This window comes from Corvus hawaiiensis, chromosome 1 (assembly GCF_020740725.1).
Source record: "Corvus hawaiiensis isolate bCorHaw1 chromosome 1, bCorHaw1.pri.cur, whole genome shotgun sequence".
In the NCBI taxonomy this organism is placed as follows: Eukaryota; Metazoa; Chordata; class Aves; order Passeriformes; family Corvidae; genus Corvus; species Corvus hawaiiensis.
In genome coordinates this window covers 37,250,313-37,265,833 of record NC_063213.1, presented here as the reverse complement: position 1 = coordinate 37,265,833, position 15,521 = coordinate 37,250,313, and the positions used below count along the sequence as shown (strand labels likewise).

Genomic DNA, 15,521 nt, shown 5'->3' with positions numbered 1-15,521 from the left:
TGGATTGTGATGCAACTGCATAACAGTCTATGACAAAAGTGCTTAATGCCTTAATTTATGTCATTGCCAAAGACAGCAGTCTTCCAGTTAAAGGACAAGATCAGCTGGACAACTTTTACAGCCCACAGAAAAGCCTGATTGATTTTGATCTATTGAATAATTAACACACAAGTGAGAGACAAAAAAACCACCAACAGGGATCTCGATGCGTAGTCGCTGTTAAGGAGTACACCTACAGGCAGACTGTCCAATAGGACAACAGTCAGCAAAAATATCTAATCTACATCCACTCTCAGCACAAAGGCACAACTTCCTCTCTGGTGCTGTTGAAGAGTAATGATGCAGGCCTGTATAAAAGGTCACTGCACCTTCCACCAACATGCCCATCTGGGCCTGCTCCCACATGTTTTAGTTTGTTGCCTCTTGCTTTTGTACTTCTATCCTTGGGAGTCCACCAAAAACCGAGTCAGTCAAGGATGACAAGCAACTTGACGCTGTACTTTCAAGTAACTGATGCCTGAGAATTTTCATCTTTTCTGTTAATTATTATCCAGATGTAGATCAAGCAACTAACCTGAAGCATTAGCACTCAATACAACTACTGCACTTCCTTTATCAAAAAAATTATTTCTTATGGGCAGCTAATGGAAGCAAGTCAAAGAGGACAACTAGTAACAACCTTAAGGAACTTAGGGCAGCAGCTGAACACGTGCTGGAAACCACTTCCTGAGATAAAGTATTGTTCTGCTTCTTCCAATTTTAGTCATATCTATTTCTTCTTTGTATCAATCTTACACTCCAGTTTAAATATTGCTCTTCTCTCCCTAATTTTAATCCTCCTCCCCAACCCACATCTTTACAAACAACAGTTACAACCACAGATCAATAAGCACAGCACAGAGAAACATGTCTTTCGGAAAAAACTAGTTGAAAGGAATTATTTACTTGTTGAAAGCCTTATCAGTGACCTTTCAGCCACTGTGTCACCTCCTTCACCCAGGCTACATCTCAACATGACTAAAATCAAACTTAGTATCTCAGTCATCCAAACACCCAAACCTATCCATTACTGTTTTATAATGGGTTTCTTCAAAAACTGACCCAGGGTAAATTTTCTCTCAATCTTTATCACCCCCAATCTTTATCACCCCAATGCTGCTGATTACTAGGTTGTGACTAGACTATAAGACCCATGCATTATTTTCATTTCTATGCTTCTATAAGGCGTAGTTGACAACACAGTTTCATGTGAAAAAGCCTCTAACTTCCTTATATGCTTCAGACCAAGTCCTGCTGTGACAGAAGGGAGGGTTTGCATTACAGCAAGTTAACATTTATGTTCATGGCTAGTTAAGCACTGGGACAGTCATTAACAAGTCCCCTCTGCTTTCTGGACAGAACTCTTCTAGCTTATTCCCTAGAGTCATGAGCACATGTAATTGGGAGTGACAGGGGGCAGGGACAGCCACCACCAACAGATCCTTAGAACCATTGTTAAAGTTAACAGTGTTAAGAAGGTACGTATCCCAGGAATTCTTGGAGGAAATGTTTTAATCCAAATAAAATATTACAGAGAGCTTGATACAATAATATTATTATAATAATAATAAACATAATAGGTAATCATAATAAATAATAATTATAATAACGCTAATTTAATAATAATACTGCTTTTACTTAAAAGCATGCTTGAAGATAGATGGCTGTGTCAAATCTTTCAGGTTATCCACCTACAGTATACAGATGAACGTGCTTTTACTACCATGCACCTGCCTTTAAACCTAGTAAATGATCTGTGTTCTAGCAATATAGTAAGAATTTTAACAATACATTTTGTTGTGGCTTGTACTGTGTCAGGGGGGATGTGAAGGTAATGGTTAAACAACCACAAACATCCTCCTGACACAGCAAGTCTGGGATACCTGACTTCTGTAGCTCTACTCAGTGTGCAGAACTGAAGAACCCAAAGAACAGAGGACTTAAATAAGCTTTAAGGAACAACTTAGCTGATGGAAGTAAAAGGTGTATTTGTGGAAAATATGTTTTTCCAGTGACCACAATCAGCTGCATGCCAGAGACTAGCATAATAGCAGAAAAAGAGCCTTGGGCTCATAACACTTGCTGAAACATTCTTTAAATACAAGTGATATCCAATTTCTCATTTCACAATGTTCCGCTGCAATCCAGCTCCTGGATTTAGCCATCTTCCCCAAGAGATGCATAGTGTAAGTTTTGCATGAAGGAAATTACTATTTCCAACTCTGTTTAGTAACCCCAAAGAACAATTATTTTTACTACAGACATAATATTTATTTTATTCTAACTGTATTTGAAAAATATAAATAAGAGAACAATCTACACTGTCCACAGGCCAGTTGAAGGTCCTAAAAAGCTGGTATTTTCCCACCTTTCCTCAAATGTGAAGGCAATAGTTTCATGACCCAGTTTACAATTAACCACTTGGTAAGAACAAAGACTCTATTGTACCCCTGCCCAGCAGGCTAACAACATTTATAGCCTATGTTTGTTTTTACCATCAGTCTCAAGGAACAATTCCAGTAACTTAAAGAAAGTTTCACATGACTTTTAACAATCAGCAACAGGTCAGAAATAACTTGCTCTCCACATGACTTGTTTTACGGAATTTTGTAGATAATGAATTCACAGACATTTAGACAAAAAAGTGGAAGCAGTTATCAGATGACGTAGCATCACATGAAGTGTGTTCCAAAAACCTATGAAACTTAACTACTTTCTCACTCTCTTTATAAGGAGAGCACAGCAGATAATATACAGGTCCAGGTAAAAATCCAGCTTTTAGGAAGTAGTTGATTTCACAGCATCCCTTATTTTTATCCAAGATGACAAACCATCACCTTTGTGTTAGCATTGTCACTGTTGGCACATAACTGCAAAGTTGACCTTCCTTTTCCCATAGTAGAGAACTCTGCCTGTGACACACTTTAAGTCAGCTGAAAAACCACCTCCCACCCCATTCCCTGCATACAGAAGTACAGCACTAAAGAACTGAGCACCAAAACTGAGCAAGCACACACCTCTAGCTGACTTTTACAGCTGCATCCTTAGGAGGGCAGGGTGCCAAATTCTTACAAGCTCCCACCATCTAGTTTCACAACCCTGACTGTAATACTGAAAGTAACACTTTACTTAAAATGAAACCAAAATCCTGGAAAAAAAAGTACAATTACAAGAAATGGAGACAGAACAGAAAGTTGCAGTACAGCTACTAGAAAATCCCAAAGTGGCACAGAAAATCTGAAATAACTAAACCTGCTTAAGTATCAGGACTTATATCAGAGGTGAATTCTGTCTCTCATTCTCTCTTGAATGTATCACTTTCTTCAAGCTCCGCCATCTCTTGCAAGTGAACTTCCAGTTAGCCAAGAAATCCCACATCCATCTATCAAACCCATAATTTTCATTTCTGGCAGGCTTGGTAACTACCCACAGGGACAGGTTGATGGGTGGCCACTCATTCTATTGGTACCAGTTTCAACCTCTTAGTGATACCTTACTGTGTTTGCCTTGCTTTGCAAACATCAGACTGCTTAACTTGCACTTCAGTGCGCAGTGGAGCAAACATAAAACATCCAATGAATAACAATCCTGGATCTCTAAGACTTTTACAAAATCATGCTGGCATTTATACTGGAATATCTAGTTCGTGGTGCAAAAAAAAAGAACTGCTAAGAGCTTCCAGACAACACAGTGCAGAGTGTCACAGAATTGCACATAAAGGAAACATGTTGAAGCCGTGTTAGACTTGCACAGAAGAGTGAATGATCCTTTCACCCAATATTAAACAGTTGTAGCAAGAGGTAAGCACAAATGAAACCTGCACCAAGACAAAAAATTGAATCGGCCTGATCAGTAGAAAACATAAGTGGAACACTGAGAAAGCCAAACTAAAAGTAGAATGGGAGCAGCTGCTCTTTTAAAGTATGCAGCATATTACTATTTGAAGTCTTTGTATCCTGGTGTTTTCAAATGAGATGGGTAAGTCCACCTTGTTTTGCATTTAAAGAAATCATAAGAGAAATCCTTGCATCCACACACCTTTTCTAAGGTGTACTTGAGAATAAGAAGCCTGACAAGTGTTACTTACATATTCACACATGCTCTTCGGTACTTAGAAAAAGAAGTACAGACCATGTGGAAACACAGCATCCAGTAAATATGATGGTATAAGGATGGTATGCAAAATGACTATCATACAAAGAAAGCCTGCATAATGTTGCTAAAAAGGAAACAATACCACACAAAAAAAGAGTTGATTACTTCTTATGTGTTCAGTAGACATGGAAAACAGTCAGTAACTCTGCTCAGTATAAAACACATGTAGACACTGGGAAGTGTGTGCCCTTTACCTTTTTCCCCTAGTCTGAAAAAAAACAGGTTACTCTAATCTTTCCTCACAGGCCCTGATGCCTAAACCTTTTATCGCTCTCGTTGTCCTCTGGCCTCTCTCCAGCCTTACCATGGTGCACTGCCAAGAACTGGGCAGAGCTCTCAGTCTAAGACTTCACAAGTCCTAAGCAGGAATTAATACTTACCTATCACATTGTTCCATTAAACTAGGTGTCAGCTATATGTAGATCTATCTATACACAGCGATATCTCATTTATGTGTGTATATATAGGTAGGTACATTTTAAACAAACCAACAGGTGATTGGCTCATTCCTCTCATGTCTCACAACAACCCCTAAATCTTCAGCAAAACTGCTGCTAGCCAAGTTCCATTTTTAGTGTTGTATTTCTGCTCACATTTAGTAACTCTCATCTGTCTTTTTTTAATCAATTATGAGCACTCTTCTAACTTGTTAAAAACAACTATGAACCCAAATTTTGCCCTCCATAGTGCTTACAAGGTTAGCATTTTACTTAGTTTTTTCAAGTCTCCAGCCTCCAAAAAAAGAGTTGACTGAAAACAGACCCAAAGCAGACCACTGTGATACTTGATTTGAATTGCTTTCCTAGAGCAGCTGCAGGATTTTTTTCCCCAACTACTTCAGCATCCACCTACTTTTTCACCTAGACCACATTCTCTAGCTTGGCTAATAAGAATATATATCAAAAATATAAATATTTTGAAGTCATAGCATAATGCCTCTATTTCTTCCACTTCTTCCTTTTCTGTTCAACTGTGTAGAAGACTATGAAGTGAGATTTTAAGAAGGGTAGAATAATAAATGGAAATAATTCAGATTCTTGGTGAAGTAATAGTCCTGGTCAAGAAAAAACTCTGTTACTCCTTTCATCTATAAACTAATTTGTAAAACTTGAAGAAGGGGGAAAAAAAAAGCTGTCCAGTAAAGACCACATGGTCTATCAGAATTATATGGCCACAGAATTCTCTCTTCTCTTCAGACAGATGAAATGGAAAAATAGAATGAGTCATTCTGCAAGCCCAAAACCATGAAGCTTTGTACATGAAAGCATACTGCTTTAATACAGCTAACATCTTACCTGGCAAGTTTACCCTAGCCATCAAACAGAATATGAAAATTATTTCACAATAAATTCAAGAACAAAGAACTAACATTTTTAAAAAGTACTTAAATTAGAAAGCAAAAAAAAAAAAAAAAGAGCATTACCAGTTCCCAGGGAACCTTCTACAGGAAAATTACTAGGTGCTGTAGCTGGCAATACAAATGGCTACTCAGAGAAAGTTTGCCATTTTATGGACATAAGTTTTTTGTAAAGGAAGAAAATGTCGCAGTGAAAAATCACATCTGGTTCTCTACCTTCCATCCTTCCTTATGTGTCAATTGTCTAAGCCAGGAGAACACAGCACCATCTGGAAAGACTTCTGGAGATGGAAAGAAATAAAGAAACACTCCCCTCACTTTGGGAGAGAATAGGAAATCAAACAGAAATAAGGAACACAATACAAACATTCTAAGCTCTGTCTTTACTAGAAAACTGAGCCACAATAAGAACAAACAAGCACTGACTGATTGCAGGTTCATCATCTAGTGGGGTTTTCTTCCCCACTTCTGTGCCATAACACTGAAGTAAATAAACCTGTGAATTTTTTGAGGGAAACAAGGAATTTTCTCTTGTATTTTCTGATTTAAATGTGCCACAGAACTCAGTGGGAAAGGGGGGATAAAGTGGGGGATAAAAAAAACCCTGAACTATTTTAGTTAAGGATTCCACAGAATAATTAGGAAAGATATGTTTGGATAATAATTCATCTCCTAAGCAAAAAGTTATGAAAGACAGAATCTTATTACATAACTTCTTCAGCTCCCTTCATCTTGGTAAGTGGGGAAGTTAGGTCTTCAGTAGCAATCACTGAAAAATAATGCAGTACAGAATGAAGAAGAGAAATTGAACAAGACATTTTCTGACTCGTAAACAAAGCCTTTATCAACTGCACAACTTCAGGTGTCTAATATCAATGTAAAAGTAACATGTGATGATGATTATAATTGACAGCTGCACAGGTTTAGAAAAATGAATGAACACAACCATTAAGAGAGAGAATAAAAAGCCCAATTTTAATATATCTTGCAAACCAGAAGATGAAATTACAGGCAGGAAAGACCTGTGGAAAGATTGATATTAACTTTTAATAGAAAAATAAGAACAGCTGTTATTAGAGGAACAGCCTTTTAAGAGCGACATTTCAGATCGATGCAAGCACCCAACAAAGGGAGAAGGAAAGACCTCTTTAGTTCCACCTGTTTTGTGGGTCAGTGTTACCCTCCCATCCCATCTTCCATAGGGATCTGTAGTCAAGCTAAATGAGAGATTGCTCAAGCCTCCATCATCCAAAGTCTTAGAGTATCTGCACTTTCAAACTGACAAGCACATAAACAAGAAGTTTTTTAAGTGACTTGTAAGCTATTAACTCACTCTTTAACTTACTCCTTCATACCTGCATGTCAGACACATCACACCCGTCCCATCATAGACAGATCCATACCACAAGTTTCTCAATGGATCTGAAGCAGCTGAAGACTGACAAGTCTGAATATAAACTTTGGTTGGGAGCAAGCCTCAGTTTTCATGTAAAAAATGCTCCACCCACACCCTAAACCCAGATGATTTCAGCTTTTGGCTTATGATGCTTGAGAAACATATTTTCAACCAAAAACTCCATTTAACAATGAGACTTTGCCCAGAAAAATATCTTTCACTTCCACTGCATCTTTCCCAAGGGAGGGGCACAAGTGAGAGAACCCAAGGAAACACACTTCTCTTTTACACGTAGGTGTGATGACTCCCTTCCAAAATCTGACTCAAGGACAACAAAGGAAAGACACTTTCCTTCTCTCTCATGGCGCTCCATCATCAGATCTCTGGCAAGCAGAGACAAGAGTAAGGTGCTCCTCTAGCCACATTGGCAGGGTAGCATCAGGAGTATGGGAAGAAACTAACCCTATCACCATTCCAGAGGCTTCTGTACACAAGTGGTGCCACTTGCCACTCAGGTGAAACCTTGTGGAGCTGAGTTGTTGTCTGAATATGAAGTTCAGCCAGGGTGGGCACATTTGTGAGCCTAGCTGACTACTTTCCTCAGATAGCAAGTAGCCAGAATGTATAGTCAATTGTTCAGGGCACAAACATTTTATTTACACTCGGCAGGCAAGATCAACCTGTCTAACTAGCTCAGTTCTTGCATTATCAGATGATGACAAATAACTCACTGCAGGCCAGCTTGGAAGTCTGAAAACTTTTAAGCAAATGAAATGCCTGAAAACTCTTGCTTCAGAGATACCCCATATTCCAAATGTCTTTTTCTTCTTAACTCACCCACCACAATTCAAAAAGGAAGAATTGTCTCCCATTCCCAGTCTCTCCTGAACATAGACGTTTGTTTTTCTCTTTCTGCTTGAATTTTGCTACTCCCTCAATTTTCTCTTATTGCCTGGAGCAACATTTTCTTCAAACAGCTGAAAAAGGTCTTTCCACTCATCATTTCACAATACAAGTGGAGGAAGACAGACAGGACAACTGTGTTCTGTTGTCAGAAGAAGGCACTTCTTGAGTAACTGAGTAATTTGGCAAGACAACTACCAATTTTTAAGTGCAGGGAACCAGTTTGTCTACACTCCCCTGCCCTACTTCACACTGTCAATAAAGTCACTACTTTCAGGGTTAAAGAAAAAGTTTCCATTAGAAATCACATCATTGAAAAGAGAGTATAGGAAGAGCTGCTCCACGATAAGAAGAATCAAGTCCTGCTTTTTCAAAATGCACAGGTGTAAATATCTTGAAAACTTGACTGTACAGTGCAACAAATCTGATCAAAATTACATGAAGCACGATAATAAGAGAGGAGAGGGTGGCTATACCATGCTGAGAATATATTTAATGATAGCTAAAAGGGAAGAGGTATGATGTGAAAATGGCTGAATAATGGTTGACAAAGATGACTAAACTGAACACGTGAAACAGAGCATCTTGTTGGATGCAGAGAAGTCTTCTGAGCAAACTGGCCAAAATGCATACGAGGTCTTACGAAAAAAAGAAATGGGAGAGACAAAGTAAACACTGCACTTGAAACGCAGCAGACAAGAACAAAGGAGCAAGCCCCAGGAGAAGGCAGCATCTTAGAAGACAGCACAGATAATGATGCTGCTGGAAAGCATGCAGAAGACAGTCTCTCGGAGAATCTGAGAACTATTACTCTACTACACAAACAAGGCGATAATGGAGGCCTGAGAAAGCACAGCATTTACAGACAATAAGTCTGTTGTCTACAAAGTTTTTACCAAAGTAAGTGAGGGTAAAAAAAAAGAGGTCCTCACTAAGGCAAAACTTTGTAAAGTCTGATTTAGTTGAAATACTTACCAATAACCTACTTGTTCCTGCAGAAATAGAGGTAGCAGTGACAAAAAAAAAAGGGGAAAACCAATCAATGACAAAAAAGTCAGAGTACAAAAGAAAAAGATTACATCTGGGAAGAATATACATAAGTAAAATGTTAAATTATTATGTGAGGTGTTCCCAGGAGTTTATATATTAATTCTAAGCATAATAATGATTCATTTTTTGACAGCAACATTAACTTATATTCCAAAACTACTTATTACTACATTTATTACTCAGTGTAACAGGAAAATTTTACCTATTACAGTTTCAAGAAAGTCAAGAACAAAGGTTTCAACGCATACTTGTTTTCTTGTGCTTTTCATCTATTTTTTCAGCACACATAAAAGAATTTTTATTACTTAAGCACAACAGCAGATTTTCCTGTATTATTATACTCTGTATTTTCCCCCTTTATCTTTCCAAAACAGCAGTCCTCCATAGATGACAGCATTTATCAATTCAGCAGAGAAATATCTAACCAATGTACTCATTTACTTTCCTTCACTTGAAACTGGTGAGAGTTGAGTAAGTAGGGCTGGGTGGTTGGTTATCTGGATTTGTTGTGGGGAGGTTGTTTTGGGGTTTTGGAGGCGGGTTTTTTGTTTTTTGCTTACTTGTCTTGTTTTTTTTCCAGAGTAGAAGTATGATTTATGAAGAAGAATTGAACTTATTAGAAAAGTCTAGGCTTAAAAATACCATTCATTGTCAGAACAATTTTGTTTAAGGATTAACTTTTTATTTAAAAGTACTGACATCTTTGCTTATCCTAAAGCAGCCTTTTGTTCTTAAATGGAAAATTCAGCTAAGAGAATTCACTCTACATTGACCCATCTATTCTTCCAACTTGGAGAATATTTACCTTAATGTATGGACTATTGGCCAAACTCGGGTGTTGGATCATAAGAAGCCAGACATTTAACATAATTAAAGAGAATATTACAAAATGGGGAGAGGTCCAAGGGTTGGTTACAAAACATGTTAATTTCAAAAGTGTACACTGGAATGAGACCATTCAATTCATCAGTATTAACATAACTTAAGTGTTTAACATGAATAATATACAAATTTTGGGAAAATGTGTTTTGAGAAAATGTGTTGCTGAAGTTTCAGTAACACATATCCATGTAATGTAACCACTAGTTTTGCAAAAGTTCCTATGTCTAAGACAGAACCTTTTAAGAACATTTGGGAATGTACCATTGTGAAGAAAGCATCCAAAATGCCAAATAAGAGGAACAGTAAAGAAGATGCATAATTGGTTCAGAAAAAGACAGAACTGAACTCAAAAAGATATAACCCCTCCCAACTATTGTCAGTAAAAAGTGAAGAAAAGCTATTGAGTTACATGCTTTAAACATATCAATGAGAGATTTGTCTATATTTAGTCTTTCACCTCTATTAAGAGAGTACACAGCACCCATAACATGTTCTGCAAAATCTTCCAGAACATCCATAAATCACAAACCAACCAAACTTTCAAATTATATGTTACACCACTGCTACCACAGCAACTAAGGCAGAAATGTAATTCTTGCTTTTTCACGGCTAAGATGTCACCATTTGAACAAACTGTTCTTATTTTCTGCATCACTCGTATTTTAAATATCTTTTGTAAGGAATGCTACTAAGCATTTCCTATTTTTTTTTTTCTCTATACAACTGCTGCATTGGTCTATCAGTCAAACTGTTGAGAAATTTGATTAGTTACCCATTTTAAACATCTGTGTGTAGAAGAGAAACATATTGTTTACATTAGCCAGATCATGCTAATAAGATGCACATATGCATGCCTACACACACACAGAGCATAGACGGTAAATAAGTTTTAACAGGGATCCACAGTTGGGGAAAAAAATAGATCAAATGGTAGTTTGACTTTTCAGCAATTTGAAAAAATGACACAGTAACTCAAATGTTTTTACTTATCTAATTACACCCTTCATGTAGAGTGTTACATGCTTTCCTTGCTTCACTCCTCCATAAGGCTATTGAAGGTTAAGAGAGCCTACAACTATTTAAGAGGTATGGTTTTTCTCTTCATCGTTCAAAGACAATCATGACCTGTCCTTTGATAAACATAAGCAATGCTCATAAAAAAAAAAGGAGACGCTGTCTTGAGCTTGAAAACTGAGATAGCATGCAACTGATGAATGAATGCTAATGAATTATACTTTAATAAGAAAGGTTGTTGGGGTTTGTGGTTTTTGTTTTGTTCTTTTTTACAAGTGATTAAGGAGCAATCATAGCTAGTATTCCTGTTTCAGGAATGTCCTTACTAGATCAGAACTACAGCATGCCAAGAGGTACAAATATGGTTTGTTCACATATATGTATTAGTCCCTCCTCCAAAGAGCTTACACTCCAAAATAGACAAGCATAAGCAATGGTTACAATGAGAGCAATGTCTCCATTATATACTTCAGAAAGGCAGTAAGAAACTAGTCCTAACTTACATGGAAAGTCAAACAAGTCTCCTAAGTCTCTGGCTGCCACCTTATATAAAAATGCCTATTTGCCCACAATGACATCGAGACAAGGGTCACATAAAAAGTAAATCAGTGACATAAATTTGCTCCACCTTTTTACGAAGCACTGCCTTCTTAACCATCACCTCACCTAATGAGTTAGCAAAGCTCTACCACAGGTCCCTAAATCCAGTGAGTGAGCAGTTTAAACATAAACAATAAAATGCTCAGTGAAAAAAAGTTTCATGTTTTGAAAGAATTAAAAAGCTCTTTAGAACAGTTCTTGATGGCAGCATAAAGAATGCCAGAGTTTGAGCCTGCACTCCTCCCAACCTATTTACATGTTCATCCCTTCACCTTCCTTCTCTGCTGTATTAGCCAACTTGGAGACTGACAAGATCAAAACAGCAGCTAGAGTGCAAAGACCAATAAGGTGCATCCAAATAAACCCTTCCATGACATAAAATACTCCAAACAAACAGTTAAAAAAATCCCATGCTGAAAAACTGTGGACTTACAGAACAGGAGACAAGCTAATGAAAGATGCACCCCAAATGTGTATTATATACATACTTTAGCAGCAAACAACTTACTTACAGAAAAAACCTTCCACAACACACATTAAATAACTCAACATTTGAGCTTTAATTTTCTTCAGAGAGGCACTCATAAATTATTTTTTAATGCCTCCCACACTTTAGACATCTAAAGCCCTGAGGTAGACTACTTAGGACAACTACTACTACTACCCCGATGTCAAAATAATTAGAGACACAGATTTACATCTGTTTTCCCATTGTAGCCTTTCATTCTAGGTTGAAAATCGTAGCTTTCTAAAATATTCTGTGAAGGAAACAATAGTTCTCAAAAGGCACTTTTACTTAAGCAAACCATTCCCCAAACAAGAAAGATTTCACACTGCTAAGTGTTCAGGCACTGAATTGTCACATTGTTAATTGTAACACTTAACATAATTTATAGGCATTTTTCTTTTTCAAATTAAATCTTCTCCTTCATCTAAGAGGAGCATTAATACCTCAAAAAGACTTCTGTTTCAGTAGACAGGAGATGTACTTTCAATGTCTTATGAAATAAAAATCCCCATGATAGTCTTGAAGTATAAATCTTTCACACTTAAACTGTTACCATTTTTCTAAAAGGCCTTCTTATTCTGGATTTTAGGAGAGGTAAAAGGAGCTGTTTCCCACATCAACACAAGATTAAATCCACTCCTTTTATTGTGGAAGAAGCCCTCAGAAGGCAAGTAAGTCCACTGCACACAGGTGAGTGTAAGAGCAACTGTGATAAATTTCCACAGTACAGCCACACACAAAATAGTGAGATTAAGCCAAGTGAAAGTCATAAGCTCTGGTGAAAAGACAGACTTGTTCCAGTTCTTCCATAGCAAACTCTATCCATATTAAAGACTTCTGAGAAGTCATAGGCATGTAAAGGACAGCCTCTGCCTCCAGGCTTTGTGCGTTTATCAAGTAACTTTTTTAAAGCTTGCCTTTAACTACCATTTTTGGGAATGCTCAATAAAAGCTCCTAAGGGAAGCCTGGCATTCCCGCCAGTCATCACAAAAGCATACTCTTCTCTCTAGAGGAGGTCTTGCCATACCTGTTCTTTACAGCAGTTGTATCAGATCAGAGATCAGTAAACCAAGAGATGTGCCACTAAGAGAAACCTATTTTTATTAGTTTTTTCCCTTGAAATGAAGCAATACTCAATACAATTTAGGGCTTTGAGCAGTGCAAATGCCGTTTAAACCACTAAACTTACATCTCTGCTTTCCAGAACTATGTAGACATTGCACCATTTATTCTATTAATCCTGTAACCTACAACAGCAGTTTCTGGTCTGGAAGACATCTCTGCAGGGCAGTGGGCATGCTACAGAAACTAACGTCTCTCTAATCCTTCAGGGAGTTCCTCCAGCTCCAGGTTGAAAAATGAGTGAATGCTGAACTTGTTCTGTGAACAGAAGACTTCAGCCTGAGACACTCTCTGTCAGGTACCTTGCACAGAGCATGTGGTAGGACAGACTGAAATTCTGCTCCTGGTGTAAAACTGGTGCTTAGCTAAAACTGCATCAGAACTGTCCAGAAGCTGGCCTAAGAGGAAAAAATAGATGCTGCTGGAAGGGTTATGTCATATATGGGAGTATAATTCTTTTATACATGAGAACACACTTCTGGGTAGAAGTCAAAAACAAGAAAATTGTCCTTCTTCACTATCATGTAAGTAGGCAAATTTTTATTGACATCAGAGATACTCAAAACAACATTGCAAATTAAACTCTTAATTAAGGAAGGACATTCACAGCACTTAACATCTACACAATGACTTCTAGAAGAAAAATAAAAACTCATTCACCAGGTTTCTACCTGCAATAAAATTAATATGGGTTGCACTAAATCTTGAGAAGGACTGATCTTGTTACTCTATCACCTAGTTACTCTAGAGCCATACAGTGACAGCTTCAAGGGGAAACAGTTGATCTAGGCTCAGAACAACTAAATCAAATGTGTGTCAATTCACTGTGGTACTAACCTACAACACAAGTGGGATTATAACTCCTGCAGTACCTTATTGCTCCTCTTGGCCTGGATGTCACAAAGTTGAGGGCAGTGCCATCCACAAAATAAAACAGCAAGCCTTCTGGAAACACTTCCAAATAATAAAAGAATAATACAGTATTCTAATCTATTAGTGTTCTGGCAAGAACATGCATAGACAAACTGGAGTCTTTAAAATCAATTTAGACAAAAATTCTGATCTCAGATGTATTTATATGGACAGCCACAAAGCTGCCTTATTTTTCGTAGACAAATGGCTTGTACACAAGCAATTTACAAAAGATACAAGAACATCGTCTAAAGAACCTGTTATGACAATTTGTATTATCAATTCCTATTCCCTCAGGGACAGTTTTACAGAAAGAAACTGAAAATTAAGCAAGGCAAAAAAAAAAACCTTATAGAATTACTAGCTTTTGTCTTGCACAGGCTAATTTGTTAAAGTAGGTTTTAAATTTATTCAATGTAAATGTACCTGGTGGGTTCCACCCCCAACCAAGCAAATACAAATAGCATTTCATTCACTGTCCAATCTCTATATGCTTCTGTAACTATTCAGGGAAAAAACTGTTCTTATATCAAACCTAAGAAATCAGAATAACAAGGAAATAACTTCTAAAATGTGACTTTGATAAAAACCCTTGACTTATAAATAAAATCATGTTATTTATCATTTCTCAAATGAAGCAGAATTAAGAGAAGGGAAAAAAAATAATATTGAAGGGTAGAATGCAGCCCTGGAAATCACCCAACAACTTGCCATAGTTCCCAGATATATGGCAGGGGTCCAACCTAAACAAAGCAAAGTTACCCATAACTTAGGGACAAGTGGTTTGGAAACACATCTTTTCCAGGACACTAAGAAAACTCTAATATTCATTTTGTTTAATGATGGATTTCCATTTTTCATTTAGAAAATACACTCCAACAATTGAAATAGCAAAACCAGGATATTTTCTTTTCTTCCTGAAATTCACCTTATTTCTTCCAGTAGGGAGGGAGTGCACAAAATGCACATAGGTTCCTTTTTTATTTCTTTAGTAGCAAACTGAATAAAGCTACCAATGTTCTTATAGAACCTGATGTAATGATATAGTAGTATACCAAAAGGTCTTCATAATAAAAAGGAGTTAATATTTACTTAAGATTCCCACCCCTAAGGCAAATCCTGCAAGACACGGCTAAAAAGATGACAGTAAGTAGGGGAAAAAAGCAAAAAGCACATACTACCTTAAATAAACTGCACTTAACAATATAAAAAAAACTATTCAAACCACATAGCTCTCTGCAGCAGAGTCATAAAAAGAAAGGAAAAAGGTCACTAAAGTATTTACAAAACTTGTTTTCACACAGGAATCAAAATATTACTGTGTTTTCCATCTTGGCTTTGAAAGCCATTAGGTGAAATTAATTATTCACATGTTTTGTTCTTTTTCCTCCAAACACAAGATAGATCTTGTCTTGTTACCGCAGCATTACTGGATGCAGAGCTATCCCTTTTCAAAAGTAAATATTTCAGAATACCACCTTGTAGATTTTATCCTCTTGTCAAGAAAAACTAATATTATTTCAAAAGGTTAATCTTTCAGTGAGCCTCCTACTGCTCAAGGCATCTTTCTAACACTAACTCA

General features: G+C 37.2%; 1 protein-coding gene across 1 annotated transcript in view; it reads right to left on the bottom strand.

Moving 5' to 3' along the window:
• The window catches only part of ZNRF2 (zinc and ring finger 2), a 58,756-nt gene that overhangs the window by 28,344 nt on the left and 14,891 nt on the right, over positions 1-15,521 (bottom strand). The gene's annotated exons all lie outside the window — the stretch shown is intronic.